Raw genomic sequence first — 19,233 nt, 5'->3', positions numbered from 1 at the left:
AAAATACACAAAATGAAATATTGTTATGCTAAACACACAAGACAAATCTACGAGAAAAAAATGTGCCAATTTATGAGATTTAAAGTGGTGAATCTGCAAGAAAAAAAAGTTGCTTTAAAAAAAAAAAAATTCTCGTAAATCTGCGACTTTTTTCCCGCAGATTTGCCACTTTAGCAAATTTGCAATTTTTGTCTCAAAATATTACCGTCTGTGACGTGGTCTGATCTTTACTGATTAGCTGGAAGAAATCCATGTGGTTCTACGACCAAACAGAGAGACATGAGGACCATTTAGATATCCACTGAAGTTACCAGATATAGTTCTTTGCCCCATAAAGGGTTAAAGTTCTTCAAATAGGAGTAATATAGCATGTGACAAATTTTTCCGGTACTTTTAATCTAATTACCGTCTAGTCTAGTGTAATTTACTTATGAAGTGTTTTTGGCGGTGTGTTCAGGTGTGCACATTTTTGTGAGTGGATATAAGAGCATGCAGCAGCCAGGCAATGTGGAGGAGCTGCTGACTGACAGACTGCAGAGAAGGAAGAGAAAGTAAACATACACTACTGGTCAAAAGTTTTAGAACACCCCAATGTTTCCAGTTTTTTATTGAAATTCAAGCAGTTCAAGTCAAATGAACAGCTTGAAAGGGTACAAAGGTAAGTGGTGAACTGCCAGAGGTAAATAAAAAAAGGTAAGCTTAACCAAAACTGGAAAATAATGTACATTTCAGAATTATACAAGTAGGCCTTTTTCAGGGAACAAGAAATGGGTTAACAACTTAACTCTATGGAGTCTTGGGCTATTTTGTCCATTTTTGAATTCTTTTCATGTCTTTGTAAGTCATTTTGTGTCTTTTTTTTGGTCATTTTTTGTCTTTTTTTAGTCATTTTGTGTCTTTTGGTGTCTTTTTTTGTCATTTTGTGTCTTTTTTTGGTCATTTTGTGTCTTTTTTTAGTCCTTTAGTCCAACATAAAATGTGATTTTGAATCTTTTTTTTACTTTCAAAACACTATCATGCTCAATAAAGAATTTTAAATGTTGCAAATGTGCATTAATTTCAGAGTACACTGAGACATTAAACTGCATCATTTTCAATTAAATTCTGGAAAAGTTGGTGTGTTCTAAAACTTTTGACCAGTAGTGTATATGGACCATATTTACCATTTTTTCATGATGCGATTACTGTAATCCTATCTAAGCTAACCTGTGCATCATAGATGGAGTCTTTCTTGGATATATGAAGGAACTGTCTGGGTGCTTTCTTGGTCGGGAACTCATTTGTCCTTTTTTTCTGACACAACATGAATGCAGCATCTCATAGCCTGTTTTGTATTCTTGTTTTGTTTTTTTTGGCCTCATATAGATTACCTAACACCAGAAGGGAACAGACATGTAAGACCACAACAATTCCAAAGAGTATATTTTAGTCATTTTGCGTCCCTTTGTTGTCAGTTTTCATTTATTTTTAGTCATTTTGTACCTTTTTGTAGTTTTAGTTTAAGTCTTTTCTGATTGTTTGCATTTAGTTTTAGTTGTTTTTCATGTCTATTGATTGTTTCACATCATGTTTTTATAGTAATATTGAATGTCTTTGTGGTCTTTTTAATCTATTTTTAGTGTTTTTACTTTTCTATTTGATCATTGTTTTTCATTTTGCTGATGCTATTGTTTATACATTCGTCGTCAGGCATTTTGCATTTCCTTTTTTGCAATTTTGTGTTTGTTTTGTGTCTCTGCGGTGGTTTTGCATCTATTTTCTGGTTGTTTTGCGTCTCTTTGTTTCTTTTTGTAGCCATTTTGTGTTGTTTTGAGACATTTCATATATCTCTTGTGGTCACCAGCATCTGTTTGTCATGACCCCTGACCCTTTAGGCACCCGTTTCAGACATTACCAGCTCAGCCGTCTAGTACAGCGGTTCCCAAACTTTTTTAGCCGCGCACCCCCTTCTATGTCCCAACCGGGTGGACGCACCCCCAAACCCCCATACCTTCAAAAAAAAAAAAAAATGCAAAAAGCTTTTTTATAGCCATATTAAAGGCGCCGTGTTTAATCATGCTCAAATGACCAGAACCAGTGGTGGGAGAAGTATTCAGATATCTTACTTAAGTAAAAGTACTAATATCACACTGTGAAATTACTCCACTACAAGTAAAAGTCCTGCATTCAAAACTTACTGAAGTAAAAGTAAAAAATGATCAGCATCAAAATGTACTTAAAGTATCAAAAGTAAAAGTACTCATTATGCAGAATCGACCCACTCAGAGTGTTTTATATATATCAAGTATATTATTGGATTAATATTATGATGTATTTATGTAAGCAGCACAAGTAATCAAATGTAATTTGATCAAGTTAGGGATCGTTTTAACTATTTAATAAACTGTTACAAGGTTTAATTAAAAAACAACAAGTCAAATCACTTTAAATGTATTTTTTTTAATGTTAAATCTCGACCTGTAAAGTAACTAAAGCTGTCAGCTAAATGTAGTGGAGTAAAAAGTACAATATTTGCCTCTAAAATGTAGTGGAGTAGAAGTATAAAGTTACATAAAATGGAAATACTCAAGTAAAGTACAAGTAAGTCAAAATTGTACTTAAGTAGAGTACTTGAGTAAATGTACTTTGTTACTTTACGCCACTGACCAGAACACACATGATAAAATAATCACCATCACAACAATGCGGTCTCGCATTTGAATTAATCTGAAACACAATATAATGCAACAAATTTATGCGCAAGCTTCCACTTTTAAGAGCAAAGAGGATGATGACAGGCTCAGGATCAGAGGCAGAAAGCACATAAGTTGGGAAAATGTTATAATATTTTGAGCCGCGTTGAACAAAAATTGCAGCAAGTTTAAATGAGCGTGGAGCTAAAAAACACAACCCGTCATCATAACACAGGTTGGAAAAATGGAAGAAGAGAACTTCTACGCTTCGTTTTAAGATGAAGTGCATTTTGAATAGCCTGCATTTATTAATTAATTAATATTACAGTTTTTGATTTTATATTTTACAAAGGAAATCTTTATTTACACGTCTTTATTGTGTGGGGGGAAAAAATGTAATTGTATAATTATCAGACTGCCATTACATTTTTCATCTCGCGCACCCCCTAGCGTGCAACCCTGGGGATGCTCACACCACACTTTGGGAATCCCTTGTTTAGTTGAATGAAAGCCTGAGACTTAACTCTGGCATAACAGGAAACAAAGGATAAGACCACTTTTCAAACTAAAAGCCCCAAAAAGTCTATCTTAGGAGTTTAACATAGAAAAGGTTTGAGAGCAAACTGTGCTTAAAGGTAAAACTCGGGATTAGGCTGCTTTTTCAAAATAAATGCCCCACAACATCTTTATTATTGTGAACAGGTAACCCAGGACAATGCAGTTTTTCAAAATAAAAGCCCCACAAAGTAAATTTATCTTAGTAGTTTAGTAAAATATAAGGGTCACGTGACTGCCGCAAGTGACGTAAAAAAACATGAGTTACGTTCAAAAACGTGTTTCATGTAACTTAAGTTAAAATCATTTACTCTTGTTATTATTTGGGATGCAAACAGACTGAAACATCATATTTACAATCATGCAGGAGCATTAGAGAGCCATATGTTAAGGTCAGCATATTTTTTACAATTGAAGCATGAATAGTATTAAAGGCTGCTTAAAAATATAAGAAAGGGGGAGAGAATGTGATGTGAGCTGTGGGAATGCTTTAAATTGAAACGTACATGGAATTTTTTTTTCTACAAATTTTTTGTTTTCAGAAATTATAAAAACACAACACAGGATATTTAAAGTGGTGAATCTGCAAGAAAAAAGTTGCTTTTAAAAAAAAAAATTCTCGTAAATCTGCGACTTTTTTCCCGCAGATTTGCCACTTTAGTAAATTTGCAACTTTTGTGATGTGAGCTGTGGGAATGCGTTAAATTGAAACGTACATGGAATTTTTTTTTCTACAAATTTTTATTTTCAGAAATTATAAAAACACAACACAGGAGATTTAAAGTGGTGAATCTGCAAGAAAAAAGTTGCTTTTAAAAAAAAAAAAATCTCGTAAATCTGCGACTTTTTTCCCGCAGATTTGCCATAGGATATTGGTATTGGATATTGGTACAGTGTGAACACTTCAACCACAATACATTGGAAATGCAGTTAAAAACAGCACATAATGGGATTTTAACCCTTTGATCACAAACCTGACTCTAACCTCCAGGACACAGAGTGTCCAGAGTCAACTCAGCAGAGGATGGTTTTGATCCATCGACCTCTGGGCTATGGCCAGCACGCTCCCACTGCGCCACTCTGCTATTAGTTATTAACAATTAGTGAAAGTATTTTGTGAATTTTTGTGAATGATGAAGTGATTTTCCAGAAAAATAAACTGTTGTCCTGAAGAAATGTCCCTAAACAGTCTGTGAGCTGCATAAATCAAGTCTGACTGGAAAGCTGAGACTCTTGTGGATTCCAAATTACCATTTTCAAAGAGGTCACTCGACGTCTGACCTTAAGATATTTGAACAAAAATGTGTCCCCACGAGGTTCTCCTTTACAGACATGCCCACTTTATGTTGATAACATGCAAATAAATGTGTTAAGATAGTGGATTTCAATATTTTTTGCATGCTGTGGTCCCTAAACAGTTGGATAAATTGGGTAGGAAATAGGGAAAAATATTGTTTTAGTCATAAAAAAACTAGCCGATTTCTACATTGTGATCAGAACAAAGCTCGCTCCCCAATTCTGTTTTTTTTTTTCAATTCTAAATGAAAATCTGTTGGTTACATAGTACACTGAACAGTGTCTTCGCTGCTGTGACATGCCCACTTTATGCTGATAACATGCAGTGTTACTCCTGCAGTAAAATATGTTACTGTGTCCTCTTCTATGTGAATATTTGTGCACCCTGGGGTCCATAAACAGCCTGAAGAAATGTACATTTTACTCAATTTATCAAGAGAACAGAGTGAAGTTTATAACATTTTTTTCTAAATTTTAATCAAATCAAGTGCTTTGACATGTTTTTGAAAAAATATATAAATAATTATTTCATTTTACAAAAGAGAATTCTGCATTTTTTTTTTTTAAATTCTATGCAAAATTCCAACATTCCACTTGGGAATTTCCCCCACCAACGAAAATGATGATGTCATCAGATGATGTCATCACTGAAAATGTCATCAGATGATGTCATCAGATGATGGAATCATGTTGTGCTTTGATCTTGTGATGACATCATGATGATATCATCACAAGATGTTTGGAACCTTATATATACAAGGGAACTGGGACTATTCGCTCATTCGAGATTTTTCACTGACATTAGCAAGTCTTACAAAATTTTGAACACACACAAAAACACTGTTACAGAATTTAACTAGTAATACCAGTATTAGTACACTATTATTAGTTCTTCACTAATATTAATATTAATACTTGTTGTATTTCAGTCACCTTCTGTCAACAACACAGACAATCTCATACAACCCACATCTGCTACAAACAGAGCCATGGATATAAGAAACAACCCAACAAACGGTGGTCGTCAGGGCTGTCCCCCAAACACTCCCACTCCTCAACCTGACTTGGACCCTGCTCAGGCACAGGTCCACAGTCAAACGTTGGGAATGGAATTGTTTAACAGTGGAGGAGTGAAAGAAGGAGGCGATTACTATCACGAGGTGCGCAGGTTCAAGGACAGAATTAAAGTTCTGGAGGCACTCAACGTACTCCAGGAGGAAAAGTTGCAAGCATCTCAGCTCCTAAGCCAGCAGCAACACCAGAGGATGGTCACCAAGTATGAGGCCTTGAAGAAACAAGTCTCTGAACAAAACAATGGGGTGTTTGTGTTTACGGACACAGTTGCCGGCCCAAGTACTGAAGAGCCTCATACTGAGAGTAAGGTGGTCCAGCTGCAGGCTCAACTCCTTAAGAAGGACGCTGAGATCCAGGAACTCAGTAACAGCAACAAGGCTTGGGAGGCCAAGTACAAGGCTTTGGAGGACAAGAACAGAGCTTTGGAGTCCACCAAAGGCCTGGATGAGAAATGTCTGCCAGGTCAGATCACTGAGATGAAGGCACAGATTGAGGAGATGGAGGCTGACATCAAGGTGCTCACCAGTAGGAAGGAGCGTATGTTTCAGGTCGTCACCACCACCAGAATCCAGCTAGAGAGCAAAGATGCTGAACTTGTTCAATGTGACAAAGCTTGGGAGGCCAAGTACAAAGCCCTGCAGGACAAGTTTGAAAAAGACCTAGCAGAACAACAATGGAGCTGGGAGTCCAAAGTCACCAAGATGACAGAGGAGAAGAGAAAGCTTGAGCGTATCCTCAAAGACCAGGCGAGGAATGAAACAGTCTGGGAGGAGAAGTACAATGCCTTGGAAGCCTTGAAAGCCAGAGACCTGGCAGAGACACAACAAGGCCTTATGATGCTGCAAACTCAACATCAAGAGCAGGTCTCGGAGCTGGAGGAGAGTTCTAGAAACCTTGAGTGTCTGCAGGTTGAACTCAAGGAGAAGGTGAACCAGATGGAGGAACATGTCCGCCAGAGGGACACTGACATCCTGAGTCTCTGCAAGGAGAAGGAGTCTCTCTCTCAGCAGCTCCAACAGACCAAGAACATGTTGAACAATGTACGAGCTGAACTCCTTCACAGTGAGACCGAATTCATCAAGGTATCGGAGGAGAAGAAAGAACTTGAGGAGAGTTTGGTGATGAAGGAAAAGCTGATGGAGACGGAATGGAATGATGAAAAGAAGGAATTGGAGGACTGTTGTCTGAACTTGAACAGGAAGAGGAAATGCTTCTTGTTTCGCAAGAATAATAATCCCGACAACAGAGAGGAGGAGCTGCAGAAGATAAAAAGCAAAATGCAGCAGAAGGGACTTAAAAAGAAGGAGAAGGCTGAGATACACAAGAAGAAGTGTGAAGCTGACAATAAGGTGGTTGAGGAGGTGGCTGCTGGTGGTTCAGCTCAGGCTGGACATCAGTAGCTCCCTCTTCCTCTTCCATCTCCCCCTCCCCTCCATCTATGTCACCCCCTCCATCAGGTACATATGGTTATAAGGTTTCCCCGAAATATATACATGTAGTATATAATATCTTTTAAAAAACCTTGATCGAAATGAGGGTTTTCTCCTGGTGCTCAGGTTAACCCGAAAATATATACATTAAAGGCTAATGTAACACTCTTTACAGCCCCTAAGTATATATCTTCAAAAAAACGTTTATCAAAATGAGTGAGTGACGATCCCATGTAGGGTTTTCTCCTGGTGCTCAGGTTTACCCGAAAATATATACATAAAAGGTCTAATTTAACACTCTGAATAGCCCCTAAGTATATATCTTTAAAAAAACGATCAAAATTAGTTAATAGTAAGTCACAATCTCATGTAGGGTTTTCTCCTGGTGCTCAGGTTACCCGAAAATATGTACATAAAAACATACATACATAACATACATAAAATGTAACACTCCGAACTCCGAACACTGACGATCTGGTTGCCCACATTTTTCTATATGGGCTTTTATTTTGAAAACAGCCTTCTTCTGGGTTTCCTGTTAGGCTACAGTGACCTCTCTGGCGTTTATTCTAGTTAACTGTTAGATATAGATAGATAGATAGATAGATAGATAGATAGATAGATAGATAGATAGATAGATAGATATAGTAACTTTGTGGGGCTTTTATTTTGAACATTATCAGTTAATATCTATCAGCTGAGTGAGGTCATTTAATAGAGAGTGCATCTCTCAAACTGTGAGTCCTAACAACAGAATAGTTTGCTCATCAGAAAATAAACGCTCTGCTGAACATGTTTATGTATTTTCATGTCTGTAGTTTACAAGCCCTGCAGCTATGGTAGACAGCTCTAGAATGTCCCATTGGAATGAATGGAGCTCAAACACTCTAAACGGGTTACATGACTCCTGACTATATTGGGTGATTGGGTATTTTGATCACTTGCACGGTTTTCCCAAATCCACTGTTAAAAAAAAACACAAAAAAAACACACTGTTAAAAATCAAACAAAAACCAAACAAAAAACCTGTGCTGGGTCTTGCAACTTTCACTCTTCATAAATCATTTTGGGGCAGATTGTAGAGAAGTTTTTGCTGGTCACAGACATCTTACTCTCGAATCAATCGGATATACAGATTTGGCTCAGTGAGCCTGAATTTGACAGCAACTCCAACAAACTGTCCCATAGAGACTAATGAGAACTGGGACCCTACATTTCTAGAGGAAAACAGAAAACGACAGTTTTCTAACGGATGAAGTTGCTCATTTTTTTTTTTTTTACTACAGACATGAAACCTATATCAGGGTGTTCAGTAGAGAATTTTCTATCTGATCATAGGGCTATTATTCAAAATAAATGTCCCATAGTTACTATATTTTAGTAGTTTAGCATAATAAAAGCCTGAGAGGAAACTTTCAGGCTGTTTCTCAAAATAAAATCCCGACAAAATAAATATATCTATGTAGTTTAGCAAAATAAATGCCTGAAGGGCCACTGTATTTGAACAGGAAACCCAGTACAAGGCTGTTTTTCAATATAAAAGCCTGCCACAGTAACTATAAATGTAACTATCCCATATGGTCTAGTAGGTTGAGATGGTTGTTATCAGCCCATTCAATGACCACTAACTCACAACTAAGTGGTTACGTTTAGATTAAAGGCAGCAGTGTCATGATGATTAAACTACAAAAAAAACTTTGCAATGTTTGGGCAAAAAGCCATGATAAAAGAAAGAAGATGAAGGGAAATAAATGCCGAAAGTGAAGTTTTTTACGAGGACTACACAAGTATCAGATGAGACACATTATATATGGGTCAGTGACAAATAAGGCTTGGCAAGATGTCAAAAAAAAAGATAAATATTAAATACTTCATCCACCTACATTGTATTTAATTGGACTTATACATATAATTACTTCATTTTAAAAAAAACATCAAATGAATTTATTTTTTTAGTATTTCTACATTTACACATTTCGTCAATATTGAGCAGAACAGATTCTAATTACAGCCATTTTTTTGACAAGTTTTGACAAATTATGTAAAATTTGTTATATACCATAGTGTTGCAATGTAAACGTGGATTGTATTTTTTTCTCATTTTAGTTCACATTTATTTCCCTGTTTATAATCTGATTTTTATGGGGAAAAAAAATACTGGCTACACCAACTGACACTGAGTTAGATCAAGTCATTGATTATGTGATGGACAGAAGTTTAGTGCTGTTACTTTCACCTTGACATTGTTCATAATTACCTCTAGAGGGAAAATACCAACAACACATGTTAATATAGCAGCACATTGAATAGGCTGATAACCAGTGGCGGTTCTAGACCAGTTTTACTGTGGGGGCCAAGGAGGGGCCAGTGTTTAATCAGAGGGGCACATTAGCACATGAAAAAATGGCAAAGATGATATTTAAGCATTCAAAATCTTTGAATGTCTTGAAAAAGACACAAAATGACCAAAAAAGACACAAAATGACCAAAAAAAGACAAAATGAGAAGACAGAATAACCACAAAAAAAATCCACAGAAGACATAAAAATGACAAAAAAAGACACAAAATGACCAAAAAAAGACAAAAATAACTAAAACAGACACAAAAAAGACACACAAATGACACCAATGACAAAAAAGACAAAAAATAACTAAAAAAGACACAACAACAGACACAAAATTACCAAAAAAGACACAAATGACCAAAAAAGACACAAAATGACTTACAAAGACATGAAAAGGATCCAAAAATGGACAAAATAGCCCTATAAGACTCCATAGAGTTAAACTATTATACAATGTTCACATTCTGGGTTCCTTTTGTGTCCAATGAGATATTGTTTGAACAAAAAAAAGGTTAGAATTGTTCCATTGTTCATTGTTATAAATTGATCATTTTATTATTAATTTGACACAGGGGCCACAGCAGGGGCCAAAGGCTTCTTCACAGGGGCAGTGGCCCCTGGAGGCCCCTGTGAAGAACCGCCACTGCTGATAACAACCTACTGGCCTGCTAGAAGGTGGAACAGGCTCCATACTTGTGGGATGACCAGTGCTGATAAACGCCCTCTCAATGATGAGATAACATCTGAATCGGGGTCTTTGGGCCCCTGGACCTGTGCCTGATAGGCCCATTCAGTAATCCATCCAACCCTGAACTCCAGCCAGCAAATTGTTATAGAATGATAGATTATTCCTGGTCTGCTGAACTTAGACGATTGCATCATAGTGAGGAAAACACCCACACTCCACAGATCCAATCCATATACATTCCACACGTCCACATATTTCCAGTACAGTGACACAGACAGAGCAACAAAGGGGCCTTACAGCACAGTGGAGGTGATTTGGCCCCGTACAACCCTGCTGTTTCTGTCTTCACATCAGACTTAATGACCTCAGGAAATGTTGGAAACGGCGGTTAGCGTCTAATGATCCTTTTCCTGTGATATCACGTGGATCTGGCGTGCTTGGGTCTGCTCGGTAATTGGCCTGACTTCACCGAAAGCGAAAACACGCGGTGACAAAATGAATAAACAGCATTCTGCTGCCTTTCCAGCCCCGCCGTAAGTGGCACCACCACTGTTATGTATTCTGTTTTCACAAGCTGTCCCCACGCCGCACTGAATGGCTCACTCATTGTAAGATGCTAATGCTAATATTTGAGCTTCTGAGCAATTAACATTTTTTTAAAGCACAGGTTTGGTGTTTGTAAGCAGTGGCGGTTCTACACATGGGCCTCCAGGGGCCACTGCCCCTGTGAAGAAGCCTTTGTCCATTTTTGAATCATTTTCATGTCTTTACGTGTCTTTGTAAGTCATTTTGTGTCTTTTTTTGGTAATTTTGTGTCTGTCGTTGTGTCTTTTTTAGTTATTTTGTGTCCTTTTTTTGTCATTTTGTGTCTTTTTTTGTCATTGGTGTCATTTATGTGTCTTTTTTGTGTCTGTTTTAGTTATTTTGTGTCTTTTTTTTTGTCATTTTGTGTCTTTTTTGGTCATTTTGTGTCTTTTTCAAGACATTCAAAGATTTTGAATGCTTAAATATCATTGTTGCCATTTTTTCATGTGCTAATGTGCCCCTCTGATTAAACACTGGCCCCTGCTTGGCCCCCACAGTAAAACTGGTCTAGAACCGCCACTGTTTGCAAGGGTTCTTTATTCTCACAAAAGCTTAGTTTTTGTTAAAAGGTTGTTTAAACTGTTCTTGTGCAGCTACAATATGGTAGTTTCCATTAAGAAAACTCTCAAATATGCTTTATAACTGTAGTTTTTTGTTTTTTTTGCTTCACCATAGAAATACATTTTGATATTACACTGTACAAGGGCTTGGTTATTGTTTATCAAAACCAGATTTCTTGTGATTTAATTAAATGCATGTTTGGGGATTTTCTCCGAGCAGTTAGACAGGAAGACAGCTGTGAAACTGTCTCTGAACTCTGACTTTTGTATTGTTGAAGATGCTCTGTAAGCCTGAAACGTGACATTAGGTGCTTCATAGATGGTCTTTAATTAAACTGAAACACCAGTATTCTTCTATGCTAAAAACAAACCTGACCCAGTCTGATGTGGGCCACATTTGGACCTTAAAAACTGATTTTGGTCTCAATCATTCACGTAATATTCAAAGTAAAGTTAAGCTATGAAAGCACAAGTTATAGTAGTATTTTTCATTAAATTCAGCCAATTAAGCTGTCTCATGACTTCACTCCGCTACTATCTGTCATTAAGACACAGTCTCAGGAGCTCAAAGGACAAGCGAGACACACTGTAAAAAATAATCTGTTTAATTTACGGAAAAATTGCCAGAACTTCACCGTAAAATTACAGTGAGTGGATTGTCTATTCTAAATTTAAATGTAAATATCAGCAAAAACTGTAATTTAGTCTGAATAATCCTGTTATTTGCATGAAAATGTTATATTTTACAGCAAAACTGTGTGTTTCTTCCAGTTTATGACAGAAAAAAGTAAAAGTGTTGTGCTATTCTTTGATTTACGGTAATTAAAAGTGTCTAATACGGTGATGTACAATTTTTCATTTCACGCCCTATTTCTGATGTATTTGACAGAGTTTTACTGTTATTTCTACAAACCTTTTTTACAGTGCAGCTAAATGATTTCTTTAAAAGTGTCAGACCTTGTGCCTTTTCACACGCCTGCTGGTTTTAATGCTGGATGAATACAATCTGTCTCTGTCTCTAGAACCTTCTGTATCCAGCTGCCAAACTCTCAAAACCGTCCAGCAAAGATGGAGAGGAACATTCCAGCTGCAGCTCCGGCTCAAAGCGCGCTCTGAGACAACCGGATTAACAGCCAGACAGAAAAATTCAGAGGTGGTCATGAGAGAAAGAGAGAGTCGTCAGCGCATGAAGTAACTGGTTCCAGCAGGAATCAGCAGGAGTGCATGTTGAACAGTGGGGAAGTAGTGCAGACAGTGATGACTGATGTAGAACCTTTAATTTGCTCACTATACGTATGTTGTGACTGGGAACATATATGCACAGTTCTGCCTCATCGCAGTAGGACCATTAGTCTCCTTGCCCCGCAGCTGTAACTGCTATTGAGTTTGCACCGTTTCATGTAATGACATCATGTAGCTGCAGTCAGGACCCTCGTTTGTAAAGTTCTTATGGGCCAAAATCTTACAAAAGCTTTAGACCGAGGAGGAAAAAAACACATCCAGTATGTAAGAAAAGCCGGGCCCGGTGTTGGTTGGTGACCAGCAACAGCATTTCCCACAGGATTTTGTGAAAAGATGATGGGTGGACCTTGGATCTTAAGTTTTGGCTACAACCCTCCTGTGAACCTGGTCTCACAGGAATCCGTGAAATAGCCACGGATTTCGCTTAACTCAAAATCCGTGGAATAGCCACGGAATCACTCAAATTTCCGTGAAACTGACACGGATTTCGCTACAATGCAAGTTAATGACAGTCATATCCCGTGGCTATTCCATGGATATTTGTTCCTATTGGTTTGTTCCAAGTCACGTGACTTTCAAGGTCCCGGCGGTCAGAACAAAAAACATGGCGGACAGTTCTCTCATTTTTAGTGAAAAAAAATCTATATTTTGACTTAGTTTCTGCATAAAAATGGATTTTGATCACATTTCTAGCGAGAAATATATGTTTTATTTTCTAAATATTCACTCAGTGAATGTACATAATCACTTTGTATGTTGGAATAGCCACGGGATATGACTGGCATTAACTTGCATTGTAGCCAAATCCGTGTCAGTTTCACGGAAATTTGAGCGATTCCGTGGCTATTCCACGGATTTTGAGTTAAGCGAAATCCGTGGCTATTTCACGGATTCCTGTGAGATCATGTTGCACAGGATTTTGTGGAAAAGATGATGGGTGGACCTTGGATCTTAAGTTTTGGCTACATTTTAACCCTCCTGTTATGGTTGTTTCTCAGGAACAGCAATAATGTTCGTGGGTCAATTTGACTCCCTGAGGCATGTTTAATTAATTAATTATTTAAATTTAATTATCCAGAAGTGTCAAGAACCAAAAAATCTCTATAAACATAGTTTATACTTCATGATTAACTCCATTACTAACAATCTCAATCAATATTTAGTGCAATGGTGTTCTTTACCTCTCACAGATCATGCTTCAATGAGGATAATTCGCTGTTTTTTCATAATAAAAACATGTTAAAACTTTTTTTTTAAGTACATTAGAAAGATCTACATATAAAATACAATAGTTTTACATGACAATGAGTTACTGAAAATTTTTATTTCGCATTTTTTATTTTTTATTTTATAGAGTGAGTTGACAAATTAACACGAGTCAACTCTACTGTTCAGGGTCAGATTGACCCGAAAAGTTTCTATGTAATATAAACACGCAAATATGTGAAATGAACCATTTTCATTTTATATGTTGATTACACTTATTTAGCAAAGCAGAAGAAGTTTCATCCCGAAAAAATACTTTTAACTATTTCTATTTATTTTTTTAACTTTCAAAAGGGTCAATTTTGCACTCTTCAATCTCAGAAATAATGGGCAGAGTTTGAACCTTTAGGGCCACAGCAGCTTGTTACTAAGGTAACGCTGGTGTATCCTGGACTAAGAAACATATATGCACCTTTTTGGCTCTCAAAAAAGTATGCATAGTTAGTTGAGGACCAAGGGGGACAGAAATTGACTTCCATTGTATTTCTGAAAGGGCTCATCATTGCATCTTAAGTCAACAACTTTGATAACGCGGCCAAACATCAAGCAAGTGCAACAACACAAGACATAGCAAGCCAGCTAATATTAGCCAACCTACTATACACTACTGGTCAAAAGTTTTAGAACACACCAACTTTTCCAGAATTGAATTGAAAATGATGCAGTTTAATGTCTCAGTGTACTCTGAAATTAATGCACATTTGCAACATTTAAATTCTTTATTGAGCATGATAGTGTTTTGAAAGTAAAAAAAAGATTCAAAATCACATTTTATGTTGGACTAAAGGACTAAAAAAAGACACAAAATGACCAAAAAAAGACACAAAATGACAAAAAAAAGACACAAAATGACTAAAAAAAGACACCAAAAGACACAAAATGACTAAAAAAAGACACAAAATGACAAAAAAAAGACACAAAATGACTTACAAAGACATGAAAAGAATTCAAAAATGGACAAAATAGCCCAAGACTCCATAGAGTTAAGTTGTTAACCCATTTCTTGTTCCCTGAAAAAGGCCTACTTGTATAATTCTGAAATGTACATTATTTTTCAGTTTTGCTTAACCTTACCTTTTTTTATTTACCTCTGGCAGTTCACCACTTACCTTTGGACCCTTTTCATTCCATTTCAACAAAAAACTGGAAAAATTGGGGCGTTCTAAAACTTTTGACCGGTAGTGTAGTTCAACAGTTAGAAGTCTTTCTGCAGCCTTTTATTTCACAAAGCTCTCCAAAAGACAGTCAGAGATTAACTCCAGTCCAGCAGCTTCCTGCTCGGCCATTCTTTCCTTTCTCTCTTCTTGTCTCTGTATAAAAATTCTATCCATCAGCGTCTTTTTCAGTCTCTTTGCGTCAGTCGAAGCTGCGATTTGTCTTGTCTCTCTTGACAAAGTCATGCTGAAGTCTGTTTTTCCCTCCATACAGTGGATGTCTTGATTCTTATTTCTTTTTTGTAGCATTTTAGAAGTCTGCTTAAAATTCTCTTCACAATTGAAAGGAAGCATGGCTACAATAAAAAGGCAGAAACTGGGACTAGTAAACTCACTAAAGAGAAAAACCCTCTTCTTTATTTCTCTTCTGCCAAGGCAGTGGTCACATTGTAATAATGGCTGTGCTTGTGAAATAGGTAATTGGCTCCAGTCTGAATTCTCACACTATTTCGCTCCATAATGAAATTCCTGCCACAGTCTATCAGAGCAAACCTTTATTTGCGAGCTAACATCATTTACAGCTGATCCTTCTTTCCCGTCCTCACTCCTAAATGCTTAATTATTTCCTTTCTCTACCAAAATACCAAAAGGTGCATTGGAACAGGGGGAAGGTCTGCATTTTTCTGAGTCTTTAGGTGACTTTATGAGATGTTCTTGCAGATGGGATCATCGACAGCCAACATTGACAGCTGTGGGTCTGCTAAATGGAAAAAAAAAAGTCAGACGATGTGAACAGAAGCTGAGAGTGGTACTCAAATCTGTGGTGACAGGCCTGGAGCCAGGGCACACCGTCCAATTTTCTTCCCTTCTCCTGCATCTGGGTCTTGTTTTTCTTTCTTTGAAAAGTGCACACTGAGAAAACAAAAATTGTCTGATTTCATAAATTAGTCTATTAAAGCTGGGGTAGACAGCTTTCTGGAAAAAGGCAAAAAAAAACAACAAAAAACGTTTTATAACAGCAATTCAATGAGAAATGTCGTCCTGTTTTCTTTGCAAGTCTGTTGGCTTGTGAAGTCCTTTGAGATGACTCACTGGATTTCTACAGCTACGTAAACATGAACTTGAATAAGCCGAAGCTGTGAACCATTGGCTATGGTTAGCAGAAGGCTAAACCATTAGCAATATTTTCTCTCCATCTCTGAAACGATATCGATACGTTTTATTGTGTTTATTGTCAGACTCTCTTTTAATCTCTTTGGGTTGCAGAGCAGGCAGTTGGTGCCAATGTTGTAATAGCAACTTTTTCTGCTGATGATGTGCGTGTGCATTGCTGACCTTCTTGGTTTTTATTCCGATGTGAAGTTCTCTGCAAAAAAACAAAGTGAAAATATGTTTTTATAGACATACTGACACTGTAACAGTATTAACACACCTTTCTCTACAGTTTTATTGTCTATATCTGTTGAAAATATCACAGACAATACAAAAAAATATATTTTTATCTCAATACTTCCCGTTTTCGGCCATTTCAAAATAAAAGCTCTGCAGCATTTCTGTTGACAGAATTCTTACATTTGTTGACTCAAAACTTTTATTCTGAAAAATTTGCAGGACAGTGTTGTGGAAAACGCAGTTAAATGTATTTAATTGTGAAAATAAAACGTGTCCCAAATGTAAGACATGCATACGGAAATTACCTGTGATTGGCCAAAGTCTCTGACTAGATTTTCTTGAATTACAATATGCTAAAAGGCTGTTTGAAATTTTTGACCAACAACTCAAAAACTGCCTACCCCAGCTTTAATATCCCATTTAAATAAAGGATGAACATTAAATATAAAAACTTAATCTAAAACCTTTTAAAGCAGCCAAATGTGAATGAAGCTATAGGAATCACCATTAATAGAAACAACCCTCTAGTGCTGTCATTTAGGATAAAATATACGTATAATGTATGTATATGCCCCGTTGCCCTGCCAGGAAAGCAATAAAAAGAGCGCCCACGAAGAGCTGATTATTTTTTTCCAATGTCCACTTCACTTCACTTCAGATGTTGTGAAGCATGAACATATTTCTAGCTTTTGCCAAATGGTAGATGAGACCCGTGCCCACCAACAAATTATGTTTATGATGACTGGATGAATCATATTTTCAGTCAATCACATGGATCACATAGCATAGGAAAAAGTTAGTGTGGGAAATCCATGACTTGTGCCAATATTTAAGACCAAAACTATATAATATAATGTAAATTTCCATCTTATGTTAGAAAGAATCAGAGCATCCACCTCTTGGCTTTATTTACGACAACCAGCTGCCAATGGAGAGATGAAAGAGAGCTGATTGAGGAACAGGAAACTGGGAATAATGAGAGTCATTGCTTGGGTTTTCTGCAGCAACTTGGCCTTGGGATCTAAGTCGCAGGTTAATAACTACATGAACAGGAAGTCTGCACAGACAGGTATGAGGTCAGTATTTCCACGCAGCTGACTGCTTGTTGTTCTTTCTGGTGGATGTTGGGAAACAGTTGCTGCTCTGGACTTTGTAACGTGATGACAGCGAAAAGAACAATGAGAAATGAAGACGAGGTTCATCTATTAGATTTAAAAAGTTGGAGGTGACTGAAGGGTTTGTGTGACTAGTTGTGTTTGTCTGAGCATCTTAACTGACTTGTAAGCAAAGTTGTCGTTATTTGACTGGCTAATTACTCCGACAAGTAGGAATTAGCACGGTGGATTTCAGCACAAAGAAGATGACAGTTAAATCAGCGGGCTGGGGGAGCAAAATGTTTTCTCTATAAGCAGTTTCTGCACGGGGAAACCACGTTAAAGAACTGAAATAGCAAGACAAACAAAAACACAAAGAATAATTCCTCAAATGTGAACCAGCTGTTCTCTCCCCTCCGCCTCTGCTTGTAACTTCGACAGTGAAAACTTTGGACAAAAGCTGAATTTTTTTCAACATTTTAGAAAGAACTGGGGCAGAGTTACGTGCAGAGCTGCATGTATAAACCCAATCCTCTCCTTGTAACATGCCAAATCCCAAAGACTGGGAAAGATTTATTCGTTATTGTTAGCCATGCTAGCGACTTTTAGCCACTTTGGTGCAGGCTAAAATGTGTCAAAAATATTGGATGGATGCCATTAAATATTGTATTCAGGGTGGTTGAATCACCTGCAAAACTGCAGCCTCAGGTGGAGTTGTGTTTGGTGCTAATTCACAAATATTGGCACGCGCTAAGATTTAGCTTTCACGCTAATATGGTGACCATATACTGTGTCTCAATGTGGATACTTTCAACACTGTGTACTTTCAAATTGCACACAGCTGAAATGACAGTCACAACATTTGACCACTTTTCTTCTTTTTAATGGCAAATTACAACCATGCAGAGCATTTCCATCGTTTAGCGCATTAGCTAGTTTTCGAAAAAAGATAAAAAACCACCTGAAGCGAGCATAAAAACATTGCACATTGCAGGTTTTATCTAATTTCGGTGTTTCCTCAGCTGGAGTTTGTGTTGATGCTAATTCACAAATATTGGCACGCGCTAAGACTTAGCTTTCACGCTAATATGGTGACCATGTGCTGTCTCACAATGTGGATGCTTTCTGTACTTTCAAATTGCACACAGCTGTTGTACATTTACCTGAAATGACAATCACAACTTTTTTCCACTTCTTCTTTTCCTCTTTTTAGTGGCAAATTACAACCGTGAAGAGCATTTCCATCTCCCGTTTAGCAATTTAGCTATTTTACAAAAAAGAGGAAAACCACCTGAAGCGTTTGTAAAAGTTTGTGTGCACATTTTTGAAGGTCTTCATTTACTTTTGGTGTTTCTGTCAAGCTTTTCTCATGCAAATCTTCAAAATGCACTGAGAAATTAATTGCTGGAAACACGTCTACAGTTGCTCCGTGCCAGGTGGAAGATGATATTATAATCAAAGTGATTTGGCTTATTCTTACTGTTTTTAATGCTCAAATAAAGGGAGAAGGAACGAGATAAAAGTACTATTTTAATACTGAATGTATGTGATTAATTCCATATTGGCTTAAGAGTCCTATGAGTGGAAATGTAAACATCAGATCCATGGCAACTAGGAAAACTCCGTCTCCTGAGGAAGATACAATCGAAAGCTCCAGCTTTTAAATTGACTTTGCGGTTATATAATAGTTTTATCAACTACTGTGTGTGTGTGTACTGTGGTAGTCACAGAAACCCTCCTCTCAGCTAGATGTTGACCTCAGCCAGCATTGGCTAACCAAAGTGAGACCCTGCCCTTCAATCTTTCTGCATGCAAAGAATGCAGCAAGAGCTCCAAGTCAAACGAGAATCTTCCTCCTTGTGATTTAAAGTTGTGCAGCT

This window comes from Centropristis striata, chromosome 24 (genome assembly GCF_030273125.1).
Source record: "Centropristis striata isolate RG_2023a ecotype Rhode Island chromosome 24, C.striata_1.0, whole genome shotgun sequence".
NCBI classification, from domain to species: Eukaryota; Metazoa; Chordata; class Actinopteri; order Perciformes; family Serranidae; genus Centropristis; species Centropristis striata.
Note: the sequence above shows the minus strand (reverse complement) of the source record.